Genomic DNA, 17,510 nt, shown 5'->3' on the forward strand with positions numbered 1-17,510 from the left:
GAAGGTTGAATATCACTCACAGGCATTGTGTTATTTGAACGCGAGGTATTCTACTTATTCTTGGAGTAGAAAACGAAACTATTTTTCAAAAACGAAGATTGAGTTCTGGCATTACATGAAAAGTTAGGCGCCCTTAATATAATTCTTTCTTTGCCTTCCACGGCCTGGTAAGTGTTCTCTCGAAATGATGAAAAACAAACAAAGTGTTTATGGGAACTAAATTTATACATGTACATTGTGTTTTATTTCTGTGTTGGTTTGGTTGGAAAATTCAAGAACAGCATACAAAAGACTGTATAAAGGAGCCATTAAGCTGACATGGTTGTACTTTGTCGCTGTTGGTAGTAAATTCTTTATAAAATTTGTAGTTTGTACTTTGATTCAAAATGGTGAAAGATCTGCAGCAAATTACTTTACATTGCATTGCCGTGCTATATTGCGAATATTATGTATTATAGCCCAAACATGGGACTATGTGCCCGAGGGTAGGTGACCATTAGTAGTAAAATATTATTCCCTTCTGGGACGAATAAGAATTTTTAACACCATTTTATTCATTTATCTAAAGGAAGTGAAGGAAAAAATTAACCATCCATGTAACTAAAGTATGACCCTGACCTATATACGAACTCACGCGCAGCAGTGCATTGTCCTGAACTAAGCGGGGAAATTCCCTGCTGAGTCAGGCCTGGACTTGCGCAATACACTAGCTATGACTCACCCCCACTATCAAAACGGAACGACATTCTATTCTCTCTCTCATTTGTTAGATAGATTCTGACTGAGCCGTACCGGAGCCGGTCTGCTCTTACAAAGGCAACCCGTACCGGAACAGTTCCGAAGGTGCGGGTCTCGTTTCTGGATGTGAATTTTATCTGCTGGCTGGTCCCTTTTCACTATGTTTGGAGTCGTCGGAACGAGCGGAACCATAGGGATGTTGCGCAATACCCCTACCGGAACACTGTTGTGCAATACCCCTATCGGGACGTTTCCAGCAGGGGCTTTCCAGGAATTTCGCAATACCGTTCCAGTTGCTTAGTAACTTGTGATGTCATGTTCAATGTCTGTCATTCTACAGTTTTCAGAAAAATCGTTCCGATAGGTTTCTGTGGAATTTTTTCTGAACGACTCTAGTTAACTTGTTCACCCGATAGATAAAATTTTAGTAATTTCCTCTGAACTTAAAATATGACGAAAGACCATTACTTCAAAAAAATGAGACGTTTCAGATGAATGGTACTGATATCTAAAGTGTTCACTCTTTTATCTCTACGTACAAATGTAGTTCCTAAGTCGTTCTCTACTCTATTCCCACCAACAAAACATTCAATACTCATTTCATTGCGATCTTTATCAATACTTATGATAATATCACAAGTTGTTCTGTTATCTGTTTTCATAGCATAATATCCAACCAAATCGTCAAACTCGTCTCCCGTAGCTAACTTTACACATCTAATGAGAACTGTACCATGTTGAAGTATTTTCATATTATCAGTCATCTGTTGATTTACAGTCTGTAAAGTGAGAACAGCTGCCTCATCACCGACACTTTTAAGACCCAGTTTCTTTAAAGTTGTGTCCCAAAATAATCTAACTGGAACTCCGCTAGCTGTATACGAGCAATAATTCTCCCCCTCGTTTATCCACCTTCTTAGTGTATTATCTGCCTTCATTATTGTATTAAGAGGACTAATTTTAAGGTGAATCGGTATACCAAGAAGTGCAATGTATGGATTCGTAGGAGTAAGCCAACTACGAAAATCTAACAACTTGTACTTGTTAACATTGCTATCGAAATAAATAACATTTGGAGTTCCTGGCAGTTCAGTTACTCCACCCGCAATTTCACTATCCAATATATCTAAGATGTTACGTGGTACATTATAAGGTCTGAATTTCTGACTAACCGAATCCCACGTCAGAGCAAAAGGAGTTGGATCGTTTGAAGCCTTTGTAGCGTCAATTACAGTTTCATCAATGTCTGTAAGTTCGGAAAATTCTACAGCATGTTCGTGGGAGGGTGGCACCGCGGCATTGGCTAAAACGAAATATTTTTCGCGGTCCTTGTAACGAAGGACGTAATCCTTATTATGATTAGCAGCCATCTTAGTATTATTGTTCACTTTAACATCACTCAGATCTTCGAGCTCAAGATTTTGTACATGAATTGTACCTAGACCGAAGCCACTTGGATCAGACATAATTATGCTATATACAGTGAAAATTAAAATAATACCTTGTAATATACACAACCATGGCTTCAGCTATAGGAATGACAGTTCTCGGTGCTGTATTAAATGCAACGGCATTTACAGGAGGAAATATTATCGGACAAAAGCTTTCGGGGAATGGTGACGCTCTTATTGAAGAGAAAGTTCGACATGATAAAGCATTAGAAAAATTTGAACATGATCGAAACGTCTGGTCAGAAAAAAGATTACTCCAGGCTGACTGGGAAAGAGAAAATCAAGCAAAGGACGCACATGCTGCAGCTGAGTTAAGAGATACAGATGCAGAAATCCTTGAAGAAGCAGCGGCGCAAGCCAACTATGCATCAGGCAAAGCAGTTCAATTCTCAGATTATTATCAACCCAGTCCTGAGCAAAAGAAATATGAAATGATTTATATTGCTGGAGGATTGGTCGTGGGATGGTTTATGTTACACCGGTAGGCGGAACGCACCGGCCCCGCTTCGGGACTACAATAATTCAATACAAAAGCTAGTTGGCCAGTTATTGAAATCGATCATGTTTCCATCCTGATCCGTTATCCAGATACGAATTGAATTCATGCAATCTCCCCCTTTTCTCAATGGCATAGAAATTGCTCCGTTTTTAAAATCGTAAGTAACCTTTTCACTTATTTCTTTTGTATCCCGAAGGGAAGTATTTGTAAACAGTCGATAATTTTCCCTGTATGTATTCACCCGAACCAAATGAAACATAATTTCCAGTAACATCGACAACATCTGAATGAACTATATATTTAGTGACTGTTAAGAAATCCACTCTCTTCGGACTCATAGTACTTTTTATCACAGGGTTGTCCTCAGGTTTATCTGAAAAGCCGACGACGTTGGCGAAGCTACCTGTGGCATTGAAATAGACTTTAACATCTTCAGCCAGTGTTAGATAAACATGGCCTGTCGGTAGATTTTTTTCAAAATTAATTTTCTCTTTCAACCCGATTGCTTTGTTTAACGTATCGATATTGTAGTTACCCGGACGTATTGATTTTGTCGTCTTATTTTTGGGTCGTTTCCTTCCTGATATTTTAGTACATTATTCGCCCTCGTCACGTTATGCCATGAATTATATAGTCCGCACTCTAGCAGTCGTATCTTCGTAAATTGTGATATGTCAATGCAAGGGTAAAAATTAACAGTAACCGGTTCACCTGTTTTGCTTACAATCCAAATGATCATCGTTGTACGTTGTATATATTACTAAGTATAATTTTTTTGATGAATAATATTCCGAAGGTGCCCATTACAAAGTATAAGGTTCTGCAGGAATAATATTTTTCTGTTCAAGGAGATCTTTGGTCGCAACCGCGGCAGCAGTCGCACCGCCTAATTTTGCCAAGCGAGTTAAATTTGGTCGACTTGGATCGCCACCTCTATTTCAGAAATTTGCTGGAGATCATTAGATATCCCATCGTAAGTCCTGCGATTACAATACCATCGTACATTGTGTTTACAACTGTTTTAGTATCCATGATTGCTGACTAGTATATAAAATAAAAAATAAAATAATTACGGAGTTAATCCATCTCATACAATGTAGAGGAGCTGGGTCCCCCCTCCCCCTCCCCTCCCCTCGGAACCCCTGTCGGAACTGTTCTGGAGGGAGCTGCTACGGGCTCTGTTTTTTTCGCTTTCTGAAGCGGTTCATCTTTCCGGAGGGGACAATTATGTCGAGCACGCCCAAAATATAGCCCTAATGCAGTCAATGAAACTCCCACAATTCCTAAAACAAGATAACATTTATTATACCATTTATTATCGCGTGAGCTATCACACTGTTGTGGCGGTACCCTCCCCTCGGAACGGTCTCGAAAGGGACTCGCTACCGCATCACTATCATTCCCCTTCATTGCTTGGCGTTTCTTCCACTTGTTTTCCCTGTTCCATTCCGCTACTCGCTTCCCTGCAGCAACTCTCCCTGGATGCTTCGTCGGTAACACCACTTTCTCTATGTTGCGCTGTGTAGGAGTCGTTTCCGTTTCCGGTGTGGGCCCCGTTTCCGTTTGCTGAGTCGGAACCGTTTGCGAAGTTGAATCCATTTATTTCAGGTACTATATTAAACCCGATTTTTTTAAAATTTAAATGTTTACCCGTAATTAAACCGGTGGAAATTAGAGCAATCAGGGGCCCCCACGTGTACGCTATCCGTCCTGATAATCGTTTTATTTCACTGTTTAGAATAAAATCCTTTTTAAGATCAGTGGCATAGTTATCTCGATCATCGATTGGAACTACCTGACTGATTGCACGGGCTCCTAGATCTATGAAACTTTGAGTGATGGTATCACTTATAAGAGAACTGTATTTCGCTTCATAGACTTTAAAGGCTCGTGTTATGAATTCATTTTCCACGTTCCACTTCTCTATACACCGTACACGGAAGTATCAAAAGAAACCCAGGGACGTAACAGAGGAGAACGATTGGCAGGCATTTTATACACTATTCGGTCCTGAGTTGGCAGCCGGGGGAGTTGACCCTGAATTCAAGCCGGGAGAACGGGTTCGAATTACAAAATACAAGACCACTTTTAAGAAAGGATATTTACCAAATTGGACAGAGGAGATTTTCGTAGTTTCAAAAGTGGTGTATGCGACTGGACTGGGAACGCCACCAGTTTACAAAATAAAAGATCTGAATGGAGAGGAAATACTTGGCACTTTCTACTCCGATGAACTTCAGAGCGCCCGTTCCGAAAGGGAGCCGACGAGCTGTACAGAGTAGAACGAATTTTGAAGACGAAAAAAATTAGAGGAAAGAAATATTATCTGATAAAATGGCGCGGCTATCCAGAAAGTTTCAATAGTTGGGAGCCGGAGGAAAATGTTATTAGAACTTCGTAAGTTCCTGTGCTGGTACTTGTCAAGTACTTCGTAAGTACTTCGTAAGTTCCTGTGCTGGTACTTGTCAAGTACTAACGTAAGTATTTACGAAAGTTATTCAGTAAGTACCATGGACGAAGTCTTAATTTCTTGAAAGAAGAAAGTGTCAGTTTACCACCCCGCTTCCACCCCCCACCTGGCCAAGTATTTATCATGTACTGTCGTAAGTAATGTTCACTTATTGCATCTTTTTCGGCCGTATGTGGATGAGGTGGTAACTCGGTTCCTGAACATATTAAGTTTGCAAGATCTTCAAAGCGACTTCTCATGTTGCCATAGTCCGTTCTTTCGAGTCCCCCTTGTTCAGCTTTATCTATAAGTTCTGGTTGAAGTATAATGTACACAACTGACATGAGCCATAGACAAGTAACTTTAAAGTCCACCCTTTTCATCATATCAAGTGCCTGCAAGTCAAACGGAGCATTATAAGCACACACTGTTTCACAAGCGTTAAGAAGTTTGTGTAGGTTCTTTAGTGAGACTCGAGGTTGTTCTAGTTGTTCTTGACCAGGTGGGAAGTACGCTTTTTCAAGTTCCTCCTTGCTGAAACCGTCTATTAAAAATCCTTGGCTGCCGCCGCCGCCCCATGCAATTCCAAAGTCAAAAGCTCGTGGATATTCTACTGGCCCGACTGTCTCGGTATCAATTTGGATTAGTATATTATTGAGAACGAGGGGCGTAAGAGCGTTCCGAATTACCAAACATGGAAGCCTGTAGTCGTGGCAAATTTCTAAGAAAGTCTGTTTGAACTTGTTGTGAATCTCTTCTAGTTCTTCTAAGGCGGTTATTTCGTACGACCTGGCTCGAGTCAACACATTCCGCCTGCAATAATCCCAGGGCATATCTTTGAATATGATAATGAAACTATGTAAATGGTCAAATGCTCTAGAAACAATCTTTTTTTCTTCCGCTGCCACGCCTCGGATTCGAGAAAAAGTTAGATGTTGAATTATGGAAGAGTCACAAATAATGTAGCGTTCTGAAGGGAGGGACGCCCCTGACATTGTAAACTAAGCGTATGTTCTATAAACTGGTTCTGAAAATCGGCAATCGAAACGTGGCGCCCATTATAAAAGTCGGCAATGTTGCTGGAAAAACTAGTGTCAAATTCTGGTACGTGAAGCGGATCCAAATTTACTGCATCGTAACTCTTACCACTTCCAGTTGGTCCATTTATGAATATGTATGACATTTTGGGATACTATATCATAGAAAAATTTTTTTTTTAATTATTTTTATTAAGATATATACGATAAGACAATGACAATCCTTTCTATTTCAACTGCAATAAAAATACTTGAAACCGGAGAAGAGAATATTCAAATCAGTGACGGCAAACTCATATTTGGTGAATCTTTGGTAGATCCTTTCATATACGTAGACAGTGAGCTAGAAGTAGTTTTCCCATCGGACCTAAGTACGGTTCGGGAGAGATCCTGCTACATGCGATGGGATGTGTGTCCGTTGGCAACCGAGTCTTCAAAAGTTTACTGATTTAATAATATTCCGTACCCTAGGTGAAAGTTTCGATGCAAGCACTGCTAAAAGTTATGCTGCAAGCCTGGCCGCTCACTCCAAGAATACTATCGGAACCGTCACCGAAGGGAATCCTATCGGAACGACCTGCAGATTTTACAATCCATCTAAAGTGTATCAGAAGCGAGGGAGCGAGCCAGTGGCGTATTTTAAATTTCGGTTTAAAAGAGGAGGAAACACTTCCGATTTCGCTACATGTATTGATATGGTTCAAGAAATTGACTGTGCTTTTAAAACAGTGAGCCCATTGCCAGTCCGAGAAAATCCTGCTATTGTACCTCGTAATATCAGGAAAGGTAGTAAGATAGAATTCTTAGCATTTAAACCGCGCTTAAGTAAGCGTGCCCTTTCTTTCACTGTTGAGAGGTTATATTTTGTGCTGCGCCTAATAAACCAGAAATTCAAGATGCGGAAGAACTAGTCGACTTAGAAAGATTAGGTGAGATATATAACAAATAAATGCTGACAAAAATATTATAGTGGATTTTGATGACCTATCATAGAATAATTATTTTTTCATTTTAAAAATTTTTAGGATAGTATATATCATAAAGATGGCCCGTCGATTACATACAGCATTCAAGGGAGCAGTTTTACGAAAAGAATTTCCTGAAGTCAAGCGAGTCAAGGATATCGGGGAGCTGGTGGATATTGAAGGTATGGTCAAAGAAAGAAAGATGTACTCTGTTTATACCGAAATGGAAGTCAAATTATCGGATCCGAAAACTGGTAATACACAAATCGTATATTGCCTGTTAAATTAAAAGATACATACACAAAAGATGTAAGAGGGGCGGATGTGGGGCAACAATTAATAGATCGCTACGATCGTATGCTTGATACAATTGAAGCTGTTGAGGGTTCTGGTCTCGTTCTCGAGGAGATACTTAATTTTGAAGTAATTCTAGTAGAAGTTTTACTCGGGGCTGGCGCAGTCCAACTTCCCGGATGGTTAAAAAATAAGCATTGTGTTAGCGATCTTATTCTACCGGTGGGGGTCGAGAATTGTTTTCAGTATGCCGTCGTAGCAAGTATAAAGTTGAGCGATCCCGAGTTTCGTGAAAAGAGGGGTGGTCAGGTAAGGAGAAAATGGAATACGTACGCCCCATTTATTGCTGACTACTGTTGGGAAGGTATTCCCTTTCCTACGCCCGCCGATCTGACTGTATTCAGGCGCTTCGAGCAGCAAAATCCGGGAGTCCAACTTCAAGTGTTTCAGATCCACGAGTCCGATCCCGCCCCGTCCGACATAACTGTGTTATATAGCGGAGCGGGACCCGTCTGGGAGCGGATCGGGTAGCAAATATATTACTGATAGTTGGTGGGGAGGAAGGAGAGGGTCACTTCGTGCCAATTACTTCGTTAAATCGTCTTCTTAATTCTCATACTAATCGTAAGAATAAGCACAGAAGGAAGTGTATTTGCCCGGTTTGTAAAAGAGGTTTTAAGTCAACAGAAGAATTGAAGAAAAAACATCAGGTATACTGTGGAACAGACACCGCCCAGCCAGTTTTTCCTAAGGAAGTATGTCAATTCGAAGGACATCGAAGAAGGTCCCCGCCCCCTACGTCGTCTATGCAGATACTGAGGCAATTATTGAGAAGGGGACCGGTCGACATATTCCAATTTGTCTTTCGTATGTTATGGTGGAACGGTGGGGCCCCTTCGGAACGAGGCCCAAAAGTTTATGGTAAAAGAACATTCACAGGTCTCTCCTGTGTTACAGAATTTCTAAAGGATATGAAAGAACGGGCCGAGTATTATTCGAAATCGTATTATTGGAAAATAATACCGATGAAAGATAGATCTAATTACAATGATCCAGTCTGTATTGCATGTGGAGAGCCGCCGGATATCGAGTAGTGAAGGAGGAGGCGACTTTTTATTGCGAAGGATGCCGACCGTCGAGAACCATTCCTATCTACTTTCACAACCTCAAGGGATACGATGGTTCTTTATTTTGAAAGAATTACATGAAATAGATGATGGGGATGGTTCCGGACCAGAGCCTAAAATCATAGCTAAGACGAGCAATGGAGGAATTATGGGTCTCTCGAAAACATTTATTTTTAGTGCCTCAATTGTTGTTGCCGGAGGGAAGAGGGAGATAAAGAAACGTTTCTTTTCTATAAAGTTTATGGACAGTGCTCAGTTGATGATGGGGTCATTGGCGAAGTTGGCAAAAACTGTGCCGGAGGATGGGTGGACGGTACCACTTTCGTACCCGGACATTCAAAGGGCGAAAGGTTTCTTCCCCTACGAATATTTAGACTCAGTTGACAGACTGGGAGAGAACCAGCTCCCGGAGAGGGATAAATTTTATAGCGAATTGATGGAAGAGGGGATTTCAGAGTCTGATTACGAACATGCTTTGCGAGTATGGGACGAAGTTGGATGTAAGACGATTCGTGATTATATGGAATTCTATTGTGAGACTGACGTTCTACTTCTTGCAAATATATTTGAAAATTTCCGTGACACATGTTTAGAAGCATATAAGTTAGATCCAGCCCACTATATGTCAGCGCCCGGCTTGACATGGGATGCTATGTTACTTTACACAGGTAATAAGTTTGGGCTCATTCAAGATGCTGAGCAGATGAATTTCGTACAACGGGGGATTCGAGGCGGCATCAGCCAGTGTAATATTCATTATTTACAGACAAATCATCCTGCTTACGTCGCCGAAGGGGAAGCTGGCGGGAATTACGATCCGGAGAAACCGGTGACCGAAATAAAATATCTCGATGCTAATAATCTTTACGGATGGGCAATGAGTCAAAAAATGCCAACTGGTGGACTTCATTGGATGACGATGGAAGAGTGGGATGAATGGTATGCCCGAGGCGGAGCTGGCGGGGCGTGGGGACCCGGCGCCACCTTTCCACCAAGTTTTCTAGAAGTAGATCTAGAATATCCAGCCGAATTACATAAAGAACACAGCGATTTGCCATTAGCACCGCATCACTATGAATTTCCTGATAGGCAGGGCACTCGACTGATTACAAGTGTGTTGGACAGAGAGAGATACGTCTTACACTACAAGTTGCTGGAATTCTATCTTCGGATGGGAATGAGATTAAAAAAGATGTATCGGGTGCTTGCTTTCGATGAAGCTCCATGTCTCGCGAAATATATTGACTTTAACACTAAAATGAGGGCAAACGGGAAGACAGATTTTGAAAAGAATTTCTATAAGCTGATGAATAATGCAATGTTCGGTAAGACAATAGAAGATGTTCGAAAGTACAGAGACTTTAAATTTGTTTCGGACTGGAACGGTACGGATAGTGGCCGTAAAAAGATTCAGAAGTATAATCCAAAGACGAAACATATAACTTTCATAACTTCCGAAGAGGATGGCGATTCCTGCGACAGTGCCCTACTGGAACTGAAAACGGATGAGCATAGATATGTAAAACCAGTTTTCATTGGTGCGGCAGTACTGGAACTTTCTAAGCTGCTTATGTATGAGACGCATTACAATTACTTTCGAAAGCGGTTCCCTGGAATACGATTAGCCTACATGGATACTGACAGTTTTGTTTACAGTGTACCGATCCCGGATCCGGACGTAACTTTCAATGATATAGTCCGAGAAGATGTTGAAAAGAATGGTGAGAAGTCTATATATGATACTAGTGGGATGAGTGGGCCCAACTTTCCGAAGATTAATAAAAAAGTGATAGGTAAATTTAAAGATGAGTTGAATGGTGAACCTATTCTTGATTTTGTCGGCATACGCTCGAAAGTGTATGCTTTTCGAACTCCCGTTTCCGAGACGAAAAAAATAAAGGGGTGAAAGATGTTTGTGTTAGAAAACATTTGAACTTTGAAGACTATAAGGATCTGTTTAAAACTAGGAAGGAGCCCGAGCCGGCACAATTTGTACAGTTTGTACGGAAAAAGGCTGGAGAAATCCGTAGTGAAAAGCGTAGTAAAATTATGATGGCGCCAAATGATATCAAACGTGTGCAGTTATACGATCTGGACACGGGCGAATGGCTGGCAGAAACACGGCCGATAGGAATGACCTACGTTACGGTTTAATATTGTAAAGACTTTAATCTACTATTTTCAACAGTGACCTGGGCATCGCTAATAACATAAACGTGAGCAAACATATTACGATTGCGATCGTCATCGCTACCTATAATTGAAGTGTCTTTCTTCAAGATTTCAAGCTGTATTCCGTCCTTTGTGTTCATTACTCTAAGACCATTTCCATGAAACTCAATATCTTTAAAACTACGCAGATCGATAAACAGACAGAATGCATCTAACAAATAATCAACTTCATCTATATCTATTTCACACCAATCTTTATCTTCAGCAAAATACCGTCGTGCCTCTCGCCAAAATTGTCTTGGTATCATCTTCTGAGCGTACACTTTATTTGCAATACCTTCGATTGATACAGACACAGATTCAATGCGTGGATTATGGTAAAGTTCACTGTCGCAAACCTAGAAGAATAACTATCAGTGAATAGTATCGCGATACCTCTAATGCTACGTCGTGGTACATTTATATTTTCATTGATAACTGTGTCCGATTCTTTGATTTCGATTGTTCTAAAATAATGTATATGCTCGTAGAGAAAACTTTTCCCACTGTTGTAATAACCAGCAGTTTGTCTCGCGAGGTCGGGTCAGTTATTGTTTCATATTCCATTTGAATGTTTTTTAATTTATATTTGGGGTTATTAGCACCAAGGACATTGTGAATTACTTGGGAGGGTGGTGACAACGTAATTTCCCATTCGATATGACTCCCTAACTCTTTTGGATATGCAACCCCATGGCCTGTCACGAGGGGATGAGTCAAACGAATAGCATATTTTGTTTTATACACGTCAAAAAGTAAATTATCAGCATGGTTGCTGTCATTTGCATCGGCCGCGCCACTTCTCAATTTTCTTAGATTTTCGTTCTGAATTCCGTACAGTATCATATTTGCTCTCTCCTTTTTATGTTTGAAGAGATCGCGATAACATTCAATAAGGTTATATTTATTCAATTGAAAAGTGTCTGACCCTCAAATGTGAGTTTCATACGCTCCACCAAATTTTTTGCAACATTTTGTACTACCGGTTATTTCATCTCCCATTACTTCGAGATCAAAAACCAGGTCGAAAGTATCTGGAACTAGTACTACTCCGCTTTCTAACTTTGGACATCGTATGATAAGTGTCTGGCCTGGATCTGCCTCAGTTGGATTATGAGCAATCACATGATGAGTTCTTTCTGACTTCGTTCCCTTCGGTATTCGGTTGGTGAAAGTCGGTAATAATGATCTATCGTACCCCATTTTTGTGTAATGTATATAGTAGAAGAAAAAAAGAAATTACAGTTGAAAAGAAAATTAAGTTTCACTTCGTGTATATAATGACTTAGAAGAAAAAATCACATCTTTACGTAAATATTTCCGTCTGCCTGAAAGATAAATCGATTGCCTGTGTCGCGAATCAATCGAAGAACCCAATATTCTTGTAAATGTTGGACTTCCATTTCATCATTGTCAATCTCCTGAAAGACGTTTATGAATTCTAGTCGCTTAAAGAAGTTAGTCTTTTGACATTCCTTCACGAAAGCTAAAATGTTATGATACAGATTATCATCTTTGAGTCGGACACCTGGATTTGCTCGAAGGATATGGCGATTTACCCGCCGAAGTTTGCACCATTCCAATTCGACAGAGAAACCAAACAGGTCTTTATTTTAGAAAGAAACTTTGCAATATTCTTTTCACCAAACATGTCGATTCCGTAGGGGGTGATATATTAATACATAATTTTATTTATAATGACTAATGTTAATCCAGTTAAAAATATCCATAGCTGTTCTCCAACAAATCCGACAACCGATCCTGCTGTTTTTAATAGAAAACTGACAAGGGAGCCGATTAAACCTGGTATTGCAGCAGCACTTTTTGCAGCCAAGGTTTTTAACCATTCGCCAAATTGCTTTACAATTTCTTTCGCTTTTGTATATACTTTGGGCGGACCTGAACCACCTGCGTTTGCTCCAGTTCCTGCTCCGCCCCTCCTCCTCCTCCTACTTTAGTCACAGCCAGGGCAATTGTTGATATTGTCATTCCAAGGGCAGTCAGTATTGCAGCGATTGTAATACCATTTCGTTTAAATAATTCTGTCAGCTTCAGCCTGAGTGACAATTCTGGATCGGAAATTACATCACGAAGAGACCTAGTCGTAGCCAGACTTTCACGTGCCCCGCTAATCTTACCATTTTCGTATTCAATTCGATTGTCAATTTTAGCTTCTCTTGTTATGAGTTCAGCTAGTAGTTTCTCGGCTTTTTCTTTTGCTTGGGTGTGTTCTACAGGAATTTCCTCTAACTGTTTTTCAACTTCTCTTTTCTCTAGCCTTATTTTAACTTTTTCATTGTTAAGGTCGCTAATACGCATATTCGCAATCTTTAATTCATCATTAATAGCTCTATATTCTGGGTTTAGATTGTTCCATTGTTCGATTTTATTTTCAAAAGCTTGTATTTTATCTGCATTACCAGAAGCATCTTGTCGTAAGAATGTCAGTTCATCTTTGTATACACCCATGTCTTCTGGCGTCATCTTCTCAGCCGGTATTTTATCATTTTTCACATCTTCAAATACAATGTACGACTCACATATTCGGGCTCTGCGCTAGAGCGACCTCCGAGTACATCTCTCATAAATTCATGTCCTCCTTTTTCTCTCATTAATGTGGTGAGCTTATAAAATCCACCTCCTCTATCTTTAGACAGCTTAAGATTTTTATAATACAGCTTTCCGTCCCTAATCTCAGATTCCATAACCAATACATTTAGTGCATCCGGATCAGTAATTTTATTCTCCTTTAAGAATTTATTAACCATACTTAATTTTTCATTTGCTCTAAGTTCATTCAAGCGATCAACCTTCGGGCTAGCCAGGAAAGGATCGGCTTCTGCAAGAGCATTATCATCTTCTATAAAGAATGTTTCAGCAGTAGCGTCATCATCATTTAAATTTGCATCATCGAAATCCTGGAGTGGTATATCTTCTCCTCCTTCTGCCATATTGTATTTCTATATTACTACAATTATTTTTTATCATCCCTTACATATACAGTAAAAAAATGCACATCTCAGTTGTTGAAAGCGTTGAACAATTGGCCGACTATATCGAAAGAACTAGCGCTGCATATCGACGAAGTTATAAATTAATGGGTCGAATTGATATGGCTCTTAATATTACTAAGGGAATTCTTGTAAGCTCTGCTGTAATAGCGGCAATTCCGACAGTTCCGGTACTGTTAGCCTTAACTCCTATACCAGGTGTTATTATTGATGTAATACAAGGGAAAACGGGTGTAGCAAAGAGACGAGAGAAATATAAACATTATTATGTGCAATATAAACAGCTGCTTACACAAATACAAGAAAAAGGCGCAACAACAGAAAACGGGTCAGAACTTATTCAGGACATATTTCATCAGGCGCTAGAAATTCAAAAACAAGAAGGATTTAGTCCACCTCTGGAAAGATACCTAAGACATTATGGATTGAATGGATATGAAAGTTAGTTAACTAGAGTCGCTCAGAAAAAAATTCCACAGAACTATCGGAACGATTTTTCTGAAAACTGTAGAATGACAGACATTGAACATGACATCACAAGTTACTAAGCAACTGGAACGGTATTGCGAAATTCCTGGAAAGCCCCTGCTGGAAACGTCCCGATAGGGGTATTGCACAACAGTGTTCCGCAACATCCCTATGGTTCCGCTCGTTCCGACGACTCCAAACATAGTGAAAAGGGAACAGCCAGCAGATAAAATTCACATCCAGAAACGAGACCCGCACCTTCGGAACTGTTCCGGTACGGGTTGCCTTTGTAAGAGCAGACCGGCTCCGGTACGGCTCAGTCAGAATCTATCTAACAAATGAGAGAGAGAATAGAATGTCGTTCCGTTTTGATAGTGGGGGTGAGTCATAGCTAGTGTATTGCGCAAGTCCAGGACCTGACTCAGCAGGGAATTTCCCCGCTTAGTTCAGGACAATGCACTGCTGCGCGTGAGTTCGTATATAGGTCAGGGTCACACTTTAGTTACATGGATGGTTAATTTTTCCTTCGCTCCCTTTAGATAAATGAATAAAATGGTGTAAAAAATTCTTGTTTGTCACGGAAGGGAATAATAACTTACTACTCCATTTGCCCGACGTAAGGAGGGCATAATGGTCTCCTGCCCCGAGGGTACATAGTCCCTTTGTTTTGGGCTATAATGTTTTTATTACATGCCTCAGTTTGCACCAAAAATATTTACGTTTATTGGCAAATTATAGTCAAATGCTTTATTTTCATTTTAGACGAAAAACTATTAAAAATAGAACGATTTTCATCATCGAATGGCGCATTGATATATTTAAACTACTGTTATGCGGTTTATCAATATTTTTATGCGAAATTTTCCAAAAACCGGATTTTCTGTGCAAAACTTGAAATTTCAAGACTTTAACGTCCAAAAGTTTTCAAGTTGAAAATAGTTCCGGTTCACTTTTAGTCCAGTGATGACTATGCGGCCCGCGACGTCATCGGCGAGTTACCATTAAATCCTATGGAGCGCGCGACGTTCGATATACGAGGCATGTAATAAAGCACGGTATTTTCACGTCTCGACCAGTCTCCATCGCAGAATATGCGCCGTCAATATGGTATGATATAATACATTACTGTAACATTACATTATATTGTATTACACTACACAAGATAATATGCCACTGTGAAATATTTGTCTTTGTATTAGTCCCGTCACTCTATCAGATATTGTAACTTTGCAAATTAAATGTTTATTTCATGGCAACGTACCCCCCCCCCAAACACACACACACACACAATTCTTCGACTCTCGCTTACCGCGCTGCCCATGGGGTAAATGCGCATGTGCAGTGGTTGTCAACTCTTCCACTTCACACTTTTAAGGTCTCATGAAGACTTTTAACCAAGGAAATGTTAATAAAGTGTAAACTTTTAATCTTTTTTGGCTAGCTCAATTTTAAGCCATCATTTTGAAGGAAATATTGAGTTTAGACGCCGGTATTTGGGCAAAATCTAGACTTTTCCGCAATATGTAGTATGTATACAGTGCCACCGGCAGACTGAGAATTTCTCTCTCTCTCTCTCTCTCTCTCTCTCTCTCTCTCTCTCTCTCTCTCTCTCTCTCTCTCTCTCTCTCAAAGTGACTGTTTCATTGTAAGATATCTTTGCTTTCGTGATTGCAAACTCACGTTTTCCATAAGTATTCCGGCCTACAGATACAGGCAGATTCTGCGATTGAGTAACAACTAATCATAGTTTTGTGTCGATTTGTCGGTTGAATAAAGGGGAAAGGGAGTGCAAATGTTTCTACAATATATCCCTAAAAACTGGAATATTTGCTGGCCAAAAAAGACTTTGTGGAGTGAAAAAAAATTGTACGCCCGCTAAGAGGGTCGAACCCTTGACCTTAGGAATAAAAGTCCCACGCTCTACTGACTGAGTATTAGATTGGTGAGATTATTGTCAGCCATGTGTATTCGTACGACATTATCAGCGCAAGACAGTATTGCAACCTAAATGAAAATCACTGATCGCCCAATATAGTTCCAGCTGACAGATAATGTTCAAACGTGTACTTTGGGAAGGGTACTGCTCATTCCTCCGTATGGAAAACTTGCCTCTCAAAATAGATAACGATATAACAGAAACAATAGACCTTATTGTTGGACCCGACGACGTCAATTGAAGCCAAAGGAGAGGGGTCATGTATTTTTCACACAGCACAGAAAGGGGTTCACTTGATTTTCATAATTGTCCATCCCGTCAAAAAGCACTCAGTGCACACACTGTCAATGAAGCTGCAAACATGTGGCAAAACCCACTTCAAATCAATATATAAAATCATTCATTTCAAGTTCATGCATTTAATGAAATGTTCATATTCTCATTGTACAGTAACACAAAAGTAACATGTGGAACAGTAAAGGTAATTTAAATAACAAATATGCGTGAATAAATTGATCTTTCACCAAATTTTCCCTTATTACAACCAAAATTTCAGACCTTTAAAATATTTAAACTTTCAGTATTGTCAATTCCGTAAAACTTTTATAATTACTATCTAGGTCACATATGTCTGTACTTTTTTTATACAAATTTTCTTCGGTAGGTCACCGTGCTCATTTTTGCACATTTGGCAAAGTGAAGCCAGGAATTCACAATTTGTACACTCTCTCATGATCTTCATTTTAGGTGCTCTTCAGCGGGTTTCTTTGACCCGACCAGATCCGGATTAACTCAAGAGTCGGCTTGGACTAACGAATCCAAAAAGTCCACTGATGCATTTAAAAATGAATCAATTTAAGAACCTGCCTTTAGAATATGGCTCTAGAAAATGCTGACAATATTCCTATAACCACTATAGAGTCAAACATTGCGAATAGCATGGCATAATATATGTTTCATTTTTCTGCGCGTTAATCCCTTATAAACATGCAGCTATATGATGGTTTTAAGGGGGAAATTTGAAAAAATATTGATCATATAAGGGGTGATTCAAAGTTTTTGAGGGTTAGAAATGATCTGAAAAAAAAATTACTATCACGATCCTCCAGCCCCTCCCCCCCCCCTCCCCCCCCCCTCACACACATTTTTTCGCTCGGGCCTAAGAGTCGACCGAGAAAAAATCATTAACCTTGCTCTGTGGCCTTGTAAAACCTTGAGCGACTTTCAGACAAACACACGGGTGTTATTATTCGATTATGGCCAGTCAATGATTGTATAGGCTTGGTTACCCAGACTGCACTTCGGGGCCTTCATACGAGCCCTG

The sequence above is a fragment of the Ptychodera flava genome (genome assembly GCF_041260155.1).
Source record: "Ptychodera flava strain L36383 chromosome 23 unlocalized genomic scaffold, AS_Pfla_20210202 Scaffold_23__1_contigs__length_28996876_pilon, whole genome shotgun sequence".
NCBI classification, from domain to species: Eukaryota; Metazoa; Hemichordata; class Enteropneusta; family Ptychoderidae; genus Ptychodera; species Ptychodera flava.